This window comes from Rana temporaria, chromosome 4, assembly GCF_905171775.1.
Source record: "Rana temporaria chromosome 4, aRanTem1.1, whole genome shotgun sequence".
Classification (NCBI taxonomy): domain Eukaryota; kingdom Metazoa; phylum Chordata; class Amphibia; order Anura; family Ranidae; genus Rana; species Rana temporaria.
The window spans coordinates 16,578,880-16,597,197 of NC_053492.1; the positions used below are offsets into that span (position 1 = coordinate 16,578,880).

Consider the following 18,318-nt stretch of genomic DNA (forward strand, 5'->3'; position numbering starts at 1 on the left):
CTCCGCCCATAGGCTATAGAAGAATTCGAATGTTGGTTGACTAGTAATAATAAATTTATAAATATAATTATTACTAGTGTCATACAACATTAGAATTCTACTATAGCTTGTGGGCGGAGCATTCGACTGGAAATGTACGATTGCGGCGTCGTACAGTTTAGCTGCTTCGTTGAATCTTAGAAAACTCTACAGACACCATAAGCCTTCAATTGGCAGATTCGACTTTAATTAATTTGGATATTTAGACGAACGTTTGTGGCGATCGTATGTTTTTAGCTGCTTCTTCGAATCTTCATGTCTCTATAATGTCGAATCTTTTCTCTCTATGTCGAATCTTTCCTCTCTATGTCGAATAATCTTGGACTAATAGAGTTAGGTTAGGCACATTCGACCGCAGGTTCGATAGACACAGATCACTATTGTCACATCGAATCTTCTATCTATATCCAACTGTTGTCACAACAAAATGAAAATAAAGCATTTTTTATGTCTGATCTTTCGGATTTCGGATTCTGCTCATTCGTTATTGTTTGTTAAAACGAACGTGAAAATCCCAATGATTCGGACGAAAATGCATTCGGACGAAAACTAATCCACATGTCTAGTAATAAATAAGCAAAACAAATTTTGACCAGTGAATAGAAATACTCCAGTAGTTCTTTGAGGTTGTCCTTGCTCTCACCGATGCAAATATGCCCTGACACTGGACAATTTCTATCATGCTCTCACCAAGAATTAAACAACCTTAGGCATAGGCTACACAGTGGCTCAGTGGTTAGTACTTCTGCTTTGCAGCACAGAGATTGCTGGTTCAAATCCCAACCACAACACTACCTGCTTGGAGTTTGCGTGTTCTGCCTGTGGGGGTTTCCCCCAATGCGCCAAAGACATGCTGGTAGGTAAATGGGCTCCTGTCTAAATTGGTTCTGGATGTATGAATGTGGACACCCATCGGTCCCCACCCCCCACAGCAAGAATTACCTATCAGGGCACACATTTAACCCCTTGATTGCCCCCTAGTGTTAACCCCTTCAATGCCAGTCACAGTAATCAGTGCATTTTTATAGCGCTGTTCGCTGTGGTAAATCGCAGTTGGCATCCATCCAGTGTAACCACACCCCGCCTCCTCCTCGTCCTCGTCTGTGATAGACAGAACACTCAGTTTCCCAGCAGTGAGTTAGTCTTCAGTGTTCTGCCTATCACAGACAAGGATGAGGAGGAGGCGGGGCGGGGTTACACTGGACGCCGTCTGATTGCATGATACAGGGACGCAGAGACTCGAGTATAAGGCGAGGGGGGCTTTTTCAGCACAAAAAATATGCTGAAAAACTCGGCTTATACTTGAATATATACGGTAATGCCCTTTGAGTATAATACTACCCAAAACATGTTTATATATATAAAATTGTCTTGCTGTTGCATCATTTTTTTTCTTTTTTCTTATTTTTTTTTTACAAATAAAACAGACACAAGGGAAGTAAAAAAAAAAAAGAAAACAATCGGCATTCAAAAAAGCCCTGTATATGGATAAAGGAATGTACTCAATCTTCTGGCACAGAACCAGTCACACACAGACAAGTTCTGCCTCCGAAGAGGAGGTCTTTCTAAGCTCACCACTGGAATAAACCCAGACACACCAGACTGGTATAGTGGCGGGTGGCTCTTATATAGCACCATCAGTTTATGCAGTGCTTTACATATATATATCGTACAGTCACATTAGTCTCTGCCCCCAAGGAGCTTACAATCTGAGGTCCCTAACTCACATTCATACACCAACTTAGACAGGAGCCCATTTACCTACCAGCATGTCTTTGGAGTGTTGAAGGAAACCCCCACAGGCACAGGGAGAACACGCAAACTCCAAGCAGGTAGTGTTGTGTTTGGGATTCGAACTGGCAACCTCTGTGCTGCAAGGCAGAAGTGCTAACCACTGAGCCACTGTGTTGCCTGCCTAATGTCTTTTAATTCTTGGTGAGAGCATGATAGAAATTGGCCAGTATCAGGGCATATTGGTATCGGTGAGAACAAGGACAACCTCAAAGAACTACTAGAGTATTTCTATTCACTGGTCAAAATTAGTTTTGTTTATTTATTACTAGACAAGTGCATTAGTTTTTGTCCGAATGCGTTTTCGTCCGAATTTCTGGGATTTTTGCATTCATTTTACTGTAACAAAAGATAATGAATTAGCAGAATCTGAAAGATCTGACATAAATAATGCCTTATTTTTGTTTCGTTGCGACAACAGTTGGATATAGATAGAAGATTCGACATGACGGTGACAACAGCGATGTGTGCTTATCGAACCTGCGGTTGAATGTGCCTAACCTAACTTTATTAGTCCAAGATTATTCGACATAGAGAGAAAAGATTCAACATTATAGAGACATAAAGATTCGACATAGATAGAAAAGATTCGACATTGAGAGAAAAGATTCGACATAGAGAGAAAAGATTCGACATAGAGAGAAAAGATTCGACATAGAGAGAAAAGATTCGACATTATAGAGACATGAAGATTCGACGGAGCAGATAAAAACATACGATCGCCGCAAGTGAACATACAAGTCATAAGAGTCATACAACATTAGAATTCTACTATAGCTTGTGGGCGGAGCATTCGGCCGCAAATGTACGATCGCGGCGTAGTACAGTTTAGCTGCTTCGTGGAATCTTCTTAGAACATTCAACAGACACCATGAGCCTTCAAATGACAGATTCAACCTTAATTAATTCGGATTTTCGGACAAATGCATGTTTTTTTAACGAAGCTAAATAAACAAAAACGAATCTCGGGAATAACGAAATAAATGTATTTTTCAGATGAAAACAAAATTCCGAAACAAAATATTTCAGTGTGCACATGTCTATTTATTACAGGTGTTTATTGTTTGATGACACGGCATATGTTGTGCCCAAAACTACCTGGAAAGCCTTTTTTTTTCAAATGCTCGGTAGACTAGTATCGGTGCAACCCTATTTTAACCACTTCCCGCCCGCAATATAACAGAATGACATGCGCAAAGTGGTTAAAGGGTCACTAATGGATTTTTTTTTTAGCTAAATAGCTTCCTTTACCTTACTGCAGTCCTGGTTTCATGTCCTCATTGTCCGTTTTTGCTTTGATGTTGCTGTAAATCCTCTCTGTTTTGGACACTTCCTGGTTGTCTGTTTCCTGATCACCACAGTACTGGGAGATTTCTCTCTGTGGTGACTAATCGAGGAGGTGTGATTACTGTGTGTAAAACAAAACTGGATTGGTGCTGAGGAGTTTTAGACAAAGTATCACTGCCCTCTATTGGTTCTCTGTACATCAGAGAACCAGGAATCAACAACAAAAATTAAACTAAACTGTAGGTACATTATATGATTGATTTTTATCAATTTTTAATCATTTTTAAAAGGAATCAGTTAACTATTATATCTCTATACCCCAGTGGCGGCCCGTCCATAGGGACGCACAGGCGCCGCCCCCCCCCTCCCACAGTCACAAAAATAAAAAATAAATAAAAAAAAAACGGGCCCTTTAAGAACTTTTATTCGGCTAAAATGTCATTTTAACATTTTAGCCGCAGTTCTGGCGGCCGTCTATAGAGGGCGCTGCAGCGCCACCCCCTCTCGCAAATAACACACATTCGTGCATAAATGCACAAATGTATGTTATTGTTGGTTGCCAGCGCTGCCTGGTCTATTCATATAACCGGATGCGGGACGCCGGTTACCCGAATAGCGGCAGCTGGTTGGCTGAGGGGAACTGCCTATCAAAGCCAGCGGCTCTGATAGGCTTTTCTCCGGCTCTCAGCTGTCTATACTCTGAGCGCAGGCAATCTGCGCTCATTGTATAAGACAAACGGCCGTTTCAGCCAATCAGGTTCCCGGATTCTGGTTATCAGGAGAAGCTTCACCACAGCGGCAGAAGACATCGAGGGAGCACATGGAATCCTCAGGTAAGTGCTTTTTACAGGGAAAGGGGCACAGTGACATCATGGGGCACAGTGGTGACAAAGGGCACAGAGGTGAAAATTGGCACAGTGGCATCATGGGGCACAGTGGTGACAAAGGGCACAGAGGTGACAATTGGCACAGTGGCATCATGGGGCACAGTGGTGAGTGACAATGGGCACAGTGGCATCATGGGGCACAGTGGTGACAATGGGCACAGTGGCATCATGGGGCACAGTGGTGACAATTAAAGGGCACAGTGGTGACAATTGGCACAGTGGCAACAGTTGAGGGGCACAGTGGCTGCGTTTGATGGCATGGCACAGTGGTGACAATTGATGGCACAGTGACTGCGTTTGATGGTATGGCACAGTGGTGACAATTGATGGCACAGTGGCTGCGTTTGATGGCATGGCACAGTGGTGACAATTGATGGCACAGTTGCTGTGTTGCATGGCACAGTGGTGACAATTGATGGCACAGTGGCTGCGTTTGATGGCATGGCACAGTGGTGACAATTGATGGCACAGTGGTTGCGTTTGATGGCATGGCACAGTGGTGACAATTGATGGCACAGTGGCTGCGTTTGATGGCATGGCACAGTGGTGACAATTGATGGTACAGTGGCTGCGTTTGATGGCATGGCACAGTGGTGACAATTGATGGCACAGTGGCTGCGTTTGATGGCATGGCACAGTGGTGACAATTGATGGCACAGTGGCTGCGTTTGATGGCATGGCACAGTGGTGACAATTGATGGCACAGTTGCTGTTTGATGGCATGGCACAGTGGTGACAATTGATGGCACAGTTGCTGTTTGATGGCATGGCACAGTGGTGACAATTGATGGCACAGTTGCTGTGTTTGATGGCATGGCACAGTGGTGACAATTGATGGCACAGTGGCTGCGTTTGATGGCACAGTGGCTACATGTGATGGGCACAGTGAGGTTTTTTTTTTTTTTTTTTTTCGTTTGCGCCCCCCCAAAAATTTTGAGCACCAGCCGCCACTGCTATACCCTGTAAACAGTCATTTCAGCTAAAAAAAAATTTCCTTTAGTGACCCTTTAAGTTATCCTGACTGGAAGTCATATGACACACTCCGGCGATCAGTGGTGTGGTGTGTCACTCTGACACACCGCAACTCCGATTGTGGTAAATCGCCTATGAGGTGGGCTTTTTACCATGTGATCAGCTGTGACCAATCACAGCTGATCACAGCGTGTAACCAGGAAGTGCCAGTAAACGGCTTTCCTAGGTTCACGCTGACAGGAGAGCCGATCAGCGTCTCTCCTGTCATAGGAGGGGTCTGCGTTGTTAATCAGCGCATTGATTATAAGCTCAGCCCCCATCAGAGGTGCCTACCACATCTGCCCATCAGCTGTCAGTCACTTCCTGATGACGCATGCTGGAACGCAAAATACATAGAAGCGAGGTCTGACATGCACTCCACGTCACTTCCGCTGGGGGGTTGCCTAATGCATAGCATATTTAGAAAAAATAGGGGTTTTGGGATTTTGAAGGTGCAATTTACAACAACATTTATATGAAAAAAATATTTATTTATAAAAGTAAAAAATAACAGAATATAGAAAATCCATCCAATGATACAATACAGTTTCAAGAATGTGCAAGCTGAAAAATTCTCTCTACGTGTTTTGCCACGATTGGTAGCTTCCTCAGGAGAATTACATTTATCAAGCACTGTCTACTGAAAATAGAAAGAAAACAATACAAATGTTACAAAGATTGTAGGCAAAATACAAATTTAATATTTTATCCCGTGTTGGCTGAGACCAAAATGACAGACTAAAATAGGAGCAAAGATTACCTGTATGAAAGGATGGACTGGTCACAATATAAAAACTGTAATTGAGGCCAGGAGGTCAAAAGGAACCCCAAAAATGAATCCTCTTGTGTAACCATAGAGGCTGGTATATATTTTGGAAACCCACAAAAAACTGGTTGGTGGTCCGCCTAGGTGAATGGACTTCCACCGCACTAGGTTGTTCTTCACATGCTGATGCTCTCCCCTGCTGGACATATTGTAAGTGACATTTTTTAACAATAAACAAACGATACTACACTAGGGGCCAGATCCACAAAAGAATTACGCCGGCGTATCTCTTGATACGCCGCGTAATTTCAAATTTTGCGCGTCATATCTTTGTTTTGTATCTACAAAACAAGATACGACTGAATCTCGGATCGATCCGACAGGCGTACGTCTTAGTACGCCGCCGGATCTTAGGTGCAATTTTTCGGCGGCCGCTAGGTGGCGTTCCTGTCGAGTTCCGCGTCGAGTATGCAAATTAGCTTGTTACGGCGATCCACGAACGTACGTCTGGCCGGCGCATTTTTTTACGTCGTTTGCGTTCGGCTTTTTCCGGCGTATAGTTAAACCTGCTATTATGAGGCGTACTCAATGTTAAGTATGGCCTTCGTTCCCGCCCCGCATTTTGAATTTTTTACATTGTTTGCGTAAGTCGTTGGCAAATAGGGATTTGGGTAGAATGACGTCACCGCCTTAAACATTGGCTTGTTCCGGTTTCATTTTCGAGCATGCGCACTGGGATACCCCCACGGACGGCGCATGCGCCGTTAAAAAAAAACGTCGTTTACGTCGGGTCACGACGTATTTACATAAAACACGCCCCCATTACACCCATTTGAATTCCGCGCCCTTACGCCGCCAAAGATACACTACACCGTCGTAACTTACGGCGACGTAGTGTATCTTAGATATGCTGCGCCCGGCGGAAAGATGCGCCGAGGTACGTGGATCTGCCCCTATATCTGCCTTCCCTGGCTCTTTTTGAGCAGAGCTTGATTTTCAGATGTGGGAGATTGGAGCGGAGGATAGATAACAAATAGGTAGATTCAAGTACATTGGCCTAAACTTGCGGCCGTGTAGCTTAGCGTGTTTAGGCTACGCCGCCGTAAGTTAGCTAGGCAAGTACATGATTCACAATGTACTTGCCTGCTATGTTACGGCGGCGTAGCCTAAAGCGGGCGGGCGTAAGGGCGCCGAATTCAAATGTGTGTAAGGGGGGCGTGTTTTATGTTAATAAGGCTTGACCTTACGTTTTTGAAGTTTTTTTTTACTGCGCATGCGCCGGGCGCCTACATTTCCCAGTGTGCATTGCGGCTAAGTACGCCGCACGAGCCTATTGATTTTGACGTGGACGTAAACGACGTAAATCCCGATTCACGGACGGCTTACGCAAACGACGTAAAAATTTTGAATTTCGACGCGGGAACTGCGGCCATACTTAACATTACTATTCCATGTAGGGCTAAGCTCTAACGCGGCCTATCTCTAACGTAAACTGCGTAAAAGTACTGCGTCGGCCGGGCGTACGTTCGTGAATCGGCGTATCTACTCATTTACATATTCTACGCCGACCGCAATGGAAGCGCGACCTAGCGGCCATCCGAAATATTGCAATCTAACATAGGACAGTGCAAGCCATCGTATCTTAGATATGTTTAGGCGTATCTCTGTTTGAGCATACGCTTAACATAAGTGGGCGTAGATTCTGAGTTAGGTCGGCTTATCTACTGATAAGCCGGCCTAACTCTTTGTGAATCTACCTAATAGATTTTATCTGGCTGCTCCCGGGCTCATTCGCCCAAGTTCACCACACATGTGAACGATTGATTGGAAGAAGATCGTTGAATGGTTTCCAGGATTCAAGGCGTTACTTCATGTCTTATGGTCACTTGCTGGCCAGGGCCATCTGGTGAGAGCATTTTGTTGTCACTTTGGGTGAGAAGTCACAAATATAATCTGGAACACAGATTTTATTTTTCACATAGTGTTGGAGTGGAATCATAATATATTTGTTTGATAAATCATAAATATATGAATTATTTTTTTCTGAAATATTTGTGCACATGTATAAAGTGAAGCCATTCACCAATACATGTTTATACACGGTTACGAACGTATATATATTATTTATATAAATCACTTTTTACATTTTTAGCGATTGTATTGGGAGCGCCCTCTATCACAGCATTCATTCTTCATTATGTTGCGTACACACGACGATCGCAATTTCTGACAACAAATGTTTGATTTGAGCTTTTGGTCGGATATTCCGACCGTGTGTAGGCTCCATCTGACATTTTCTGTCGGAATTTTCGACAGCAAAAATTTGAGAGCTGGTTCTCAAATTTTCGGACGGTAAAAGTTCTTGTCAGAAATTCCGATCGTCTGTATGCAATACTGATGCACAAAAATCCTACGCATGCTCGGAATCATCGAACTTTCTCAGCTTGTCGTAGAGTTGTACGTCGCTGAGTTCTTTACGTTCGGAATTTCCGGCTAAATTTGTGTGACCGTGTGTATGCAACACAAGTTTGAGCCAAAATTTTCGTTGGATAAAAATCTGCGGTTTTGTTGTCAAAAATTTCCATTGTGTGTGCGCTGCATACGTTTTCTCCATGCCCAGCTAAGGGCCGAATTGGATCTCTCCCAGGCTTTACCAATGGGTCAGGCAAACCCAGGAATGACTGGGAATCGTCGGGGGGTGGGGGGGGGGGGGTGCATCCCTCAGACTGCTTCTAAAAGTGATCCTGGTCCTACGGCACCACTTTTCTGTGAAAGAGAATCGGCCATAGTAAAAAACAATACCAAGGTTATGGCAGCTAGCCATAACACTGGTATTTAAAGCGGGGGTTCACCCTAAAAAAAATAAAACATTTTGTCTACCATGCCATCCTGTATACTAGCGTGAGCTACAGTATGCCTTTATTTTTATTTGTTTAGCTGTACTCACAGTTTAATCCGTTAGTTAAGTTTCAGACTCCCCGCGGGGAGTAGGCGTTCCTATGAAGAGGGGAACATGATTGACGGCCGGCTATGGCGCGTCACGCTTCCCGAAAATAGCCGAAATAGGACTTGGCTCTTCACGGCGCCTGCGCAGTCAGCTCCTAGTCTGTGCGCAGGCGCCGTATGGCGCCGTGAAGAGCCGAGTCCTACTCCGGCTATTTTCAGAAGGCGTGACGCGCCATAGCCAGCCGTCAATCATGTTCCCCTCTTCATAGGAACGCCTACTCCCCGCGGGGAGTCTGAAACAAAACTAATCGATTAAACTGTGAGTACAGCGTAAAATAAATAAATAAAGGCATACTGTAGCTCACGCTAGTATGCTGAATGGCATGGTACAAAGTTGTATTTTAGGGTGAACCCCCACTTTAATGTCACAGTTTTGACGTATTTTTACTATGGGCCAATCGGCAAGTGGATAATACATTCTATGGCTGCTTTTCAATAGTTGCAGAGGTTATGGTGCAGCATGGATATCCACTACTATTAAAAGATGCACTTTAGGTTTTCTTTAGGAAAAGCCATCATGGGGACATTCTGAGGAAAGAAGGATGAACACAGTAGTGTTCTTTGGTTACTGAATTGGGGTGTAGGTTGCCATGGTCAACCCGTTAGAAAGAGACCAATCTCCTACCCAACATCTAAGATGATGCCAATTATAAAGGGGAATCCTTTAAGTTTGGTAGAATGTGGAAACTCTGGGCCAGATTCACAAAGCACTTACGCCGGCTTATCTAGAGATGCGCGGCGTGCATATCTCTGCGCCGTATCCTCAAAACGAGATACGCCTGAAAACCATTTTTTTCCGACCGACATAAAACGATTACACCGGCGCATCTTGGGGCGCAAAATACGCTAGACGCACCATTGTTTTGCTATTCAAATATGTAAATGAGGGAATTACGGCGATCCACAAAAGTATGTTTGTGCGGCGCAGGCTACGCCCTGTGCGCATCAGCTGAATGTCCGGTCTAAAGTCACACCTTATAAAAGCAGGCTTAACTTTGCACCAGACGTGTGCAACACCATTAGGGACGAGCTGAGCACACACACTTGCAGGACAACAATCTGTATGCCAACATGCCAGGGGCATCCATGCTCATAGCTATACTAGTGACTTTAGAGGTGCGCAGAAGGAGGAGGGAACAGAGGAGAAGGAGGAGGGCACAGGAGAGGATATACCACACACGCCTAGATGTCTTTGGCATGGCTGCTTCTGAGGTGTATCGCACCTTCAGATTCAGCCCTGAAGCCATCATGGAATTAACCAGAACCCTGCAGGATGACATCACCAGCCCAACACACCACTCACATGCACTGGAGTCACTGGTCAAGGTCATGGCAACACTCCATTTTCTTGCCACTGCCTCTTTTCAGCGCACAAGTGGAGTGGTGGCTGGGATGGCACAATCCTCCATTAGCAGATGTGTGCACCAGGTTATCCCTGCAATCCTGAGACGCATGGCCAACCAAATCATAAAACCCACCCAGGAGGACTTGCGGATGAAGACAATAACAGATTTCTACAGAATTGCCAGATTCCCATGCACTGTGGGGGCCATTGATTGCACACATGTGGCACTACAGCCCCCCCGTGAGACAGAGAACATATACCACAATCGGAAGCATTGGCATTCCATCAACGTACAGGTGATAGCCGATGCCCAATACCTCATATGGCACGTCCGTGCCAAACACCCAGGATCCAGCCATGACAGCTACATATACCGTCAAAGCGACATCCCAAGACAATTTGAACAGAACGTGTATGGGGACAGCTGGCTGGTTGGTGAGTGACATGCGTGTCAGGCATGACTGTCCCCCCCCATGATGCAGACATCACGAGGGGCACATGCATGACTAACATCCTCCTGTCTTTTCCCTTCCAGGTGACTCTGCATATGCACTTGGACCCCATCTCATGACTCCATTCCGGAACCCCCAAACCCCAGGAGAGGAAAGATACAATGAAGCACACATACGTACCCGTGCAGTGGTGGAACACACCTTTGGCCTCCTGAAGTCCCATTTTCGATGCCTGGATAAGTCTGGGGGTACCCTGTTGTATTCCCCAAACTTTGTGTGCCAGATCATCGGTGCATGTTGCATTCTGCACAACTTCGCCATGAGAAGGGGCCTGGAGATTGACCTACGTGATGACCTGACCCCCGAACCAGACATCCCCCCCCCTAACCGAGGGTACCCCGTCTTCTGAGGGCAGAGCAGCCAGGAGACGCCTCGTAGAAGGCATCTTTGCACGTTAAACTCACACATTAATCATGGCACAATGAGAATGCATGCATGCACACCACTGTGGTCCCTAGCACACACACCCCACATCCACATAGCATTGGATTAGACCAAAGTACACCGCACGGTACTAGGGAGCAGCAACGCCCCGCCAAGGCTCCAATTATGTCACTGTACATTCATACACCATTCACATGGACCTGGGATCACTTCTCCCTGGTCCTGGGAAACCCTACTCCGCCACAAATGAGGGTGACACCCCTTTTTCAGCAGGAATGTCACCCCCACATTCATACATCATTCACAAACATAAAACAAATCATAAACACAGTAAAAACAAAACCAAAAAAAGCACTGAAAACAAAAATACACAAGAAATTAACGTCAGCGTGACCCACGTCTGGGCCGGACACGACCACGGCCACGGCCCGGCCCCTCAGGGGAGACTCATGGGGGGGGAATCAGGGGAAGGAGGAGCCTCCCCTGGTCTCTGCCCACCTGCTGGCCTGCCCTCCAAGGCCACGGCTATCCTGTTCAGGCCCACAGTGAGGGCTGCCGTATTGGCCTGGACAGCCTGGGTATTGTCCTGGACAGCCTGGGTCAGGGCATGCACCTCCCGACCCATGCCTGCTGTTGCAGTCTGCGGTTCATTAAAACAGTTTATGAATGCCAAGGAGTTGCAGCTCACTTCAGTCACTGAGTCCTTAATGGAGGACAGGCTGTCCTCCATCTGTGCCAAAGTCTGGGTGACCTCACCCAGATGGCGGGTCTGAAGGGCCTGGTCCCTCCGCAGATTGGCCGGCAGAAAGTCGGCCACCCCCTGCTCTTCTGGGTGGCCTTCCTGCCTCCAGATGAGGCTTGTGGCCTGGGAGGAGGGGAGCCCCCTGGGGGGGAGCCCCCTGGGGGGGAGCCCTGTTGGGGGAGGAGTGGGAGGGGCTACCCCTGATGGTGGCCTGACTGCCTCCAGATGAGGCTTGTGGCCTGGGTGGTGGCCTGACTGCTGCCAGGCTCAGGGGGAGACTCCTCCAAAAGGAGAAGTATCTCACTGGCTATGTCAACCCGATCCTCCTCAACCTCCTCCCCCTCATCCTCCTCATGAGGTGAGTTGTGGCCACTCTCCTCCCCTGAGGACTCCAGCCTTGCCTGGGGAACTTCAGCAGCCTGATGTCCGGGGGTTGGTGCAGGCTGGCCTGATGGCCCAGCACCCTCCTGGCCATCTGTGGATGACACAAAACATACACAGGTTGGAGGATCCACACATATTCCCTTCCCCCCCCCCACACATGCTACTCGCCAGATGGGAGAAAAAAAACGTACCTGTCCTCACGGCCTCCTCGGAGTCAAAGCCAGGCAGGCCCACCACTTGCTGCCTGTTGAAGCACTGGGCCACTGCCCACTCCTCCTCAGTCAGCCTGATGGTGCAAGGTGGTTCCCCTCCAGTGCCCCTGGAATGGCCTGTAAGCTTGGCTAGCTTATCACGGACCAGGCGGCGGAGGTCATTGATCTTTTTGGAGATCCCACTGACGGTCCTCGTCTCCCCCCCACCGCATTGATCTCATCAGTAATGTCCTGGAGGATCTGCTTCTTCCTGGCCGGGGTGATGTCCCGGCTCTCAGGGCCATGCAAATATCGCCCATGACGGGAAATGGCCCTAGCAAGGATTTGCTTCACCCGAACAGAGAAGTTTAACTTCCTCTTCTTTGGTGCCATATCACCACCAAACAGTCAGCACCAAACAGACACAAAAACAAACAGCACACACAGACACAAAAACACACAGCACACACAGACACAAAAACACACAGCACACACAGACACAAAAACACACAGCGAAAAAGCAAACACCAAAACCAAACAGAACAAACAGACAGCTAATACAGACACCAAAAAACACACAGAAAAAACAAACACCAAAATCAAACAGAACAAACAAACAGCTAATATAATCTCCTATCACACTCTCCAAAAAATCTTTGCTACAACACTCCTACACAAACCAACCAACAGCCACAGACAACAGAACAAAAGCACCTTGCTTCAGGAAGGGAAACAAATGGATGTACTTTTGCAATGGAAGGGCGTTTGTCTGGGCCTATTTAACCACAGGGCGTATCTCACTAAGTATGCCTAGCCTAGTTCCTATCTCACTGATTGCGCCGGGCCGAGTTCTGCGCATGCGCAGAGTAGGGTGACCACATTTCCAAACTGCCATTCAGGGACACCCCGTCCCCCTCACCATCCCCAAAAAAGATGAGGGGGGCGGGGGGACGGGAGAAATGTAGTCTCGGGGTTGATGGGGAATTTGGCAGTGGGTTATTTGCCAGCTGAATGTGCCATTTGCCATCAGATGCAGTGCCGCTTGCCACCCATAGCCTGCTGCCAGATGCAGTACTGCTGTCACTCCCTTTGCATGAGGCCTGTGCATTACAGGAAAGGAGTGGAGTCGCAATCTGGAGAGTGAAGATCACACCAGTCCCTGCTGCTTGCCGCTAGGTGCCGGAGAAGGAGAAGGTGCCGAGGTGGGTGGGGATAGTAGCGCTGCACTAGGCGCAGGCCTCGCTCCCGGCCTCACTGTCTGAGAGTAAATTGTCACTGGTTGCAAGATGCCAGGCAGCGTCAGACCCTTGCAACCAGTTCCGGAAATATAGTTATTAGTTAGTAGGGGGTAATTGTGTCTTCTATTTCATTCCGGGACACTGTATTGTCCCGGAATGAAGGTGCCCGGGACCAGGGACAGACATGTCAATTGCGGGACAGTCCCGGGCAATCCGGGACACATGGGCACCCTAGCGCAGAGAGGCTATGAACAGAGTCAGCACCATTGCGCATGTGCATGCCAGCCGGCCCTTCATTTGCATGGGGTCACGGCTCATTTTAATGAAGCACGCCCACTTCCTTCCCACTTTCAATTACCCCGCCTTACGCCTCAGAATTTACGTTACGCTGGCGCAAATTTGGGCGCAAATACTCTGTGGATACAGTACTTACGTCACAAAATTGAGCCGGCATAACGTAACAGAGATGCGTTACGCCGATCTAAATATGTGCCGCTCTACGTGAATCTGGCCCTCTGCTCTTAAATGCATGAACAGGGTAGATAGGATGTCCACACCTTCCTATGACTGCCACCATTGTCATACTCCAACCCTAACCCCCACTTTTGTTGTCAGAAATTCCGAGCGTGTGTACTTTTCAACTCCATCTGACTTTTCAACTTTACAGCAAAACATAAATTCACTAAAAATAATATTGCTCTTTTCGACCGTGTTTTGCAGAATCGCAGTCAGACATGACATTTTTAAAGTGCCATTTCAGGAAAAGGATAAATCTATTTGCGGCACAAACACTGAGATGTAAATGTAGAAGCAATTGTCTGCCATCACTCTATAATGTATATAAAGAGGATCCGTATCGCATCATTGTCACCGACATCCATCACCTTGCCTGTGCTGAGCCATGTTACCTGATCCTGAGCTGTACGGACCCCTCCTCATCTCATGTCTTATATTGGGGTACTCTGTATTATTATCTGGGGATGTCTTATCTCCAGCTCCATCCTCCCATCACCCCCTTACAATGCTGCTCTTTGTCTTCCTCCTGTGTGTGGCGCCTTGTGTATCTGAGATCCAGAGACCTTCCCCGGCCTGTCATCTGAATCTTGTTACAGCCTTTGATGATTATGAATATGCGCAGGACGGAGACATCATCATTGGAGGGGTTTTCACTGTCAACCATTTTATGACAGGACTGGGGCGAAAAAGAGATCCTGTTAACAGTATAATGTTATGTCTAAGGTAAGCAGCATTGGGATTCTAATCAGTCATTATATTATACAGTGTTGTGAAAAAGCATTTGTCCCTTTCCTGATTTTTTTTTTGCATATTTGTCACACTTAACCTTTAGGCAGCTAAATGCCCAAGCCAGGTTTTGCGATTCGGCACTGCGTCGCTTTAACTGACAATTGCGCGGTCGTGCGACATGGCTCCCAAACAAAATTGGCGTCCTTTTTTCCCCACAAATAGAGCTTTCTTTTGGTGGTATTTGATCACCTCTGCGGTTTTTATTTTTTGCGCTAAAAACAAAAATAGTGCGACAATTTTGAAAAAAATTCAATATTTTTTTACTATTTGCTGTAATAAATATCCCCCAAAAAACATATATAAACATTTTTTTTCCCTCAGTTTAGGCCGATACGTATTCTTTTACATATTTCTGGTAAAAAAAAATCGCAATAAGCGTTTATCGATTGGTTTGCGCAAAATTTATAGCGTTTACAAAATAGGGGATATTTTTATTGCATTTTTATTCATTTTTTTTTTTTACTACTAATGGCGGCGATCAGCGATTTTTTCGTGACTGCGACATTATGGAGGACACTTCGGACAATTTTGACACAATTTTGGGACCATTGTCATTTTCACAGCAAAAAATGCATTTAAATTGCATTCTTTATTGTGAAAATGACAGTTGCAGTTTGGGAGTTAACCACAGGGGGCGCTGTAGGAGTTAGGGTTCACCTAGTGTGTGTTTACAACTGTAGGGGGGTGTGGCTGTAGGACTGACGTCATCGATCGAGTCTCCCTATAAAAGGGATCACTCGATCGATGCAGCCGCCACAGTGAAGCACGGGAAAGCCGTGTTTACATACGGCTCTCCCCGTTCTTCAGCTCTGGGGAGCGATCGCGAGGGGGCGGCTAGAAACAAATAGCCGCCCCCTCGTCCCGGATCGCTCCCCGCGGGTTTCCGACCGCCGCATGTTATGGGGGGGTCCCGATCGGACTCCCGACCCGCGGAAAGACAGGGTCGTACATGTACGCCCATTTGCCTGTACGTGCCATTCTGTGGACGTACATATAAATGCGGCGGTCGGCAACCGGTTAAATGATACAGATCATCAAAAAAAAAAATAAACAAAATTGCACAAAGATAACCCAAGTAAATACAAATTGAAGTTTTTAAATGCTGATTTCATTAAAGTGAATGTAAAGTCTTGTTTAGAAATAACAAACATGTTATACAGTAGGTGCCGCCGATTTTGTGTTTCCAGCGCGATGGGATCGCACTGGAAACTGGCGCTGTGAGGCTGTGCTTCTTGCGCTCGCTGCCCTCACGAGATGCTGAGCATCTATAAGAAATAGCGGAGCGGAGATCTGGAGGAGCGACATAGTTTGGCGCTGGCTCCCGCGACGGGGATCGCTGGGTGTCAATCTCGCCGCTGGCAGAGGCAAGATTGACACAATATCGGTGGCAGGTACTGTACTTACCTCCTCTGTGCAGTTGGTTTTGCACAGAGAAGCCTAATATAAACATAATAACCATAATGAAAGTAGTCGATAGCATAGTAGATTAGTAGATTCTTATGAACTATTATTTTATGTGTGCACTTTTACATGAGGTTTTGCAGGTTGTCTAATCTTATAATGGTAATTATTTGAAATCTATGGGGCAGATTCACGTAGATGGGTGTAAATTTGGGCGGGCGTAACGTATCTGTTTTACGTTACGCCGCGCAAGTTTTTCAGGCAAGTGCTTTATTCACAAAGCACCTGCCTGTAAAGTTGCGGCAGCGTAGCGTAAAACACCCGGCGGAATTCAAATTCGGCAGGTAGGGGGCGTGTTTCATTTAAATGAAGCGCGTCCCCACGCCGAACGAACTGCGCATGCGCCGTCCCTAAAAAAATTTCAGCTAAGATCCGACGGCGTAAGAGACTTACGCCTGTCGGATCTAAGGGATATCTATGCGTAACTGATTCTAAGAATCAGTCGCATAGATACGACGGCGCAAGGCAGAGATACGACGGCGTATCTGGAGATGTTCTTCCCCCAGACAGTGCACCGCATTGTACATAAATGTATCACCCTAAAATTACAAACAGAATGATGGCGCAAAGGGAAGGCCAGAAACACAATACAATAATATAAAAACTAAAAAGGTAAGCATGTGTGACTAACATAAAAAAATGTATGTGTCCTGCGCTTAAAGCGGATGTCCGCTGATAAAATTTTTTTTTAAAAGCCAGCAGCTACAAATACTGCAGCTGCTGACATTTAATATTAGGACACTTACCTGTCCTGGAGTCCAGCGCTGTCCGTAGCAGAGGATGAGCGATCGCTCGTCACTCTGCTGCTCCCCCCACCATCCACGGTGAGGGAACCAGGAAGTGAAGCGCTCCGGCTTCACTGCCCGGTTCCAGTTGCCAACATTTGAAAAAAATTTCCAGGGACACTTTGCAGCACAGCTATTAAGCTCCCGAACCAAGTCGCGAACATGCCACCGCGCTCGCGACCAATGGCTCCGCATCTTAAAGGGGACATACCTGGATGCCCATGTGCGCAGCCGTGCCATTCTGTCGCCGTACATCGTCGTGCGGCGGTTGGCAAGCGGTTAATCCTTATCAACTGTCATTGCATGCATGCATTTTGTAAACTAAAAAAAATATTTCTTAGGCCCGGTTCACACTGGTGCAATGCGAGAATCCTGCGAATCCACTGCGGGTTCCCGCATCGCACCCGACACGCATGGCAGTTCACACTGCCATATGCGAACTGCTAGGGAGTGTCATTATATGTTAACGACAGCCCCAGTTCAGCTTGCGTATCGCACTTCCAACTGACAGTTCAGACTTGAATCAGATTGCATGTGTGTGAACACACATGTGATCCGATTGTGGTCCGAACAGAAAAAAGTCACACCACACAGACATCGCATGTAATGTGAACAGCAGTGCGCTGCAAATTACATGCAATGTCTGGCATCGCACAAGTGTGAACCTGCCCTAACATATGATTGTGGTTCATCAGGCTCTATATCCCATTAAATGTATAGGCCTCATATTCATGCACAAACTTAGGGCCAGATTCACAAAAGGGATACGACGGCGTATCTCCTGATACGCCGTCGTATCTCTGTTTCTATCTATGCGACTGATTCATAGAACCAGTTACGCATAGATATCCCTAAGATCCGACAGGTGTAATTGTTTTACACTGTCGGATCTTAGGATGCAGTACCGCGGCCGCCACTGGGGGGAATTTGCGTCGTAAACCAGCGTCGGGTATGCAAATTAGGAGTTACGGCGATCCACGACGGATTTTCGCGTTCGCTACGTCGCCGCTAGTCTAGTTTCCCGTCGCAAAGTTAGTCGTCGTTTTGGGTGCCCAAACTTTAGTCAGCAATCGTATTGCTGTCTAAAATATGGCCGTCGTTCCCGCGTCGAAATTTAAAATTTAACGTCGTTTGCGTAACACGTCCGGGAATACGGAAGTACGCTACGCACGTCGCCGTTCGGA

The 18,318-nt window shown here is 46.7% G+C and overlaps 1 non-coding gene across 1 annotated transcript; it reads right to left on the bottom strand.

Annotated features, from left to right (window-relative positions):
• Positions 1-1,533: 1,533 nt before the first annotated feature.
• Positions 1,534-1,657, bottom strand: LOC120938420. Its single transcript, XR_005749037.1, has one exon. It is a non-coding gene; the product is annotated as a small nucleolar RNA SNORA65 (small nucleolar RNA).
• Positions 1,658-18,318: the final 16,661 nt, after the last annotated feature.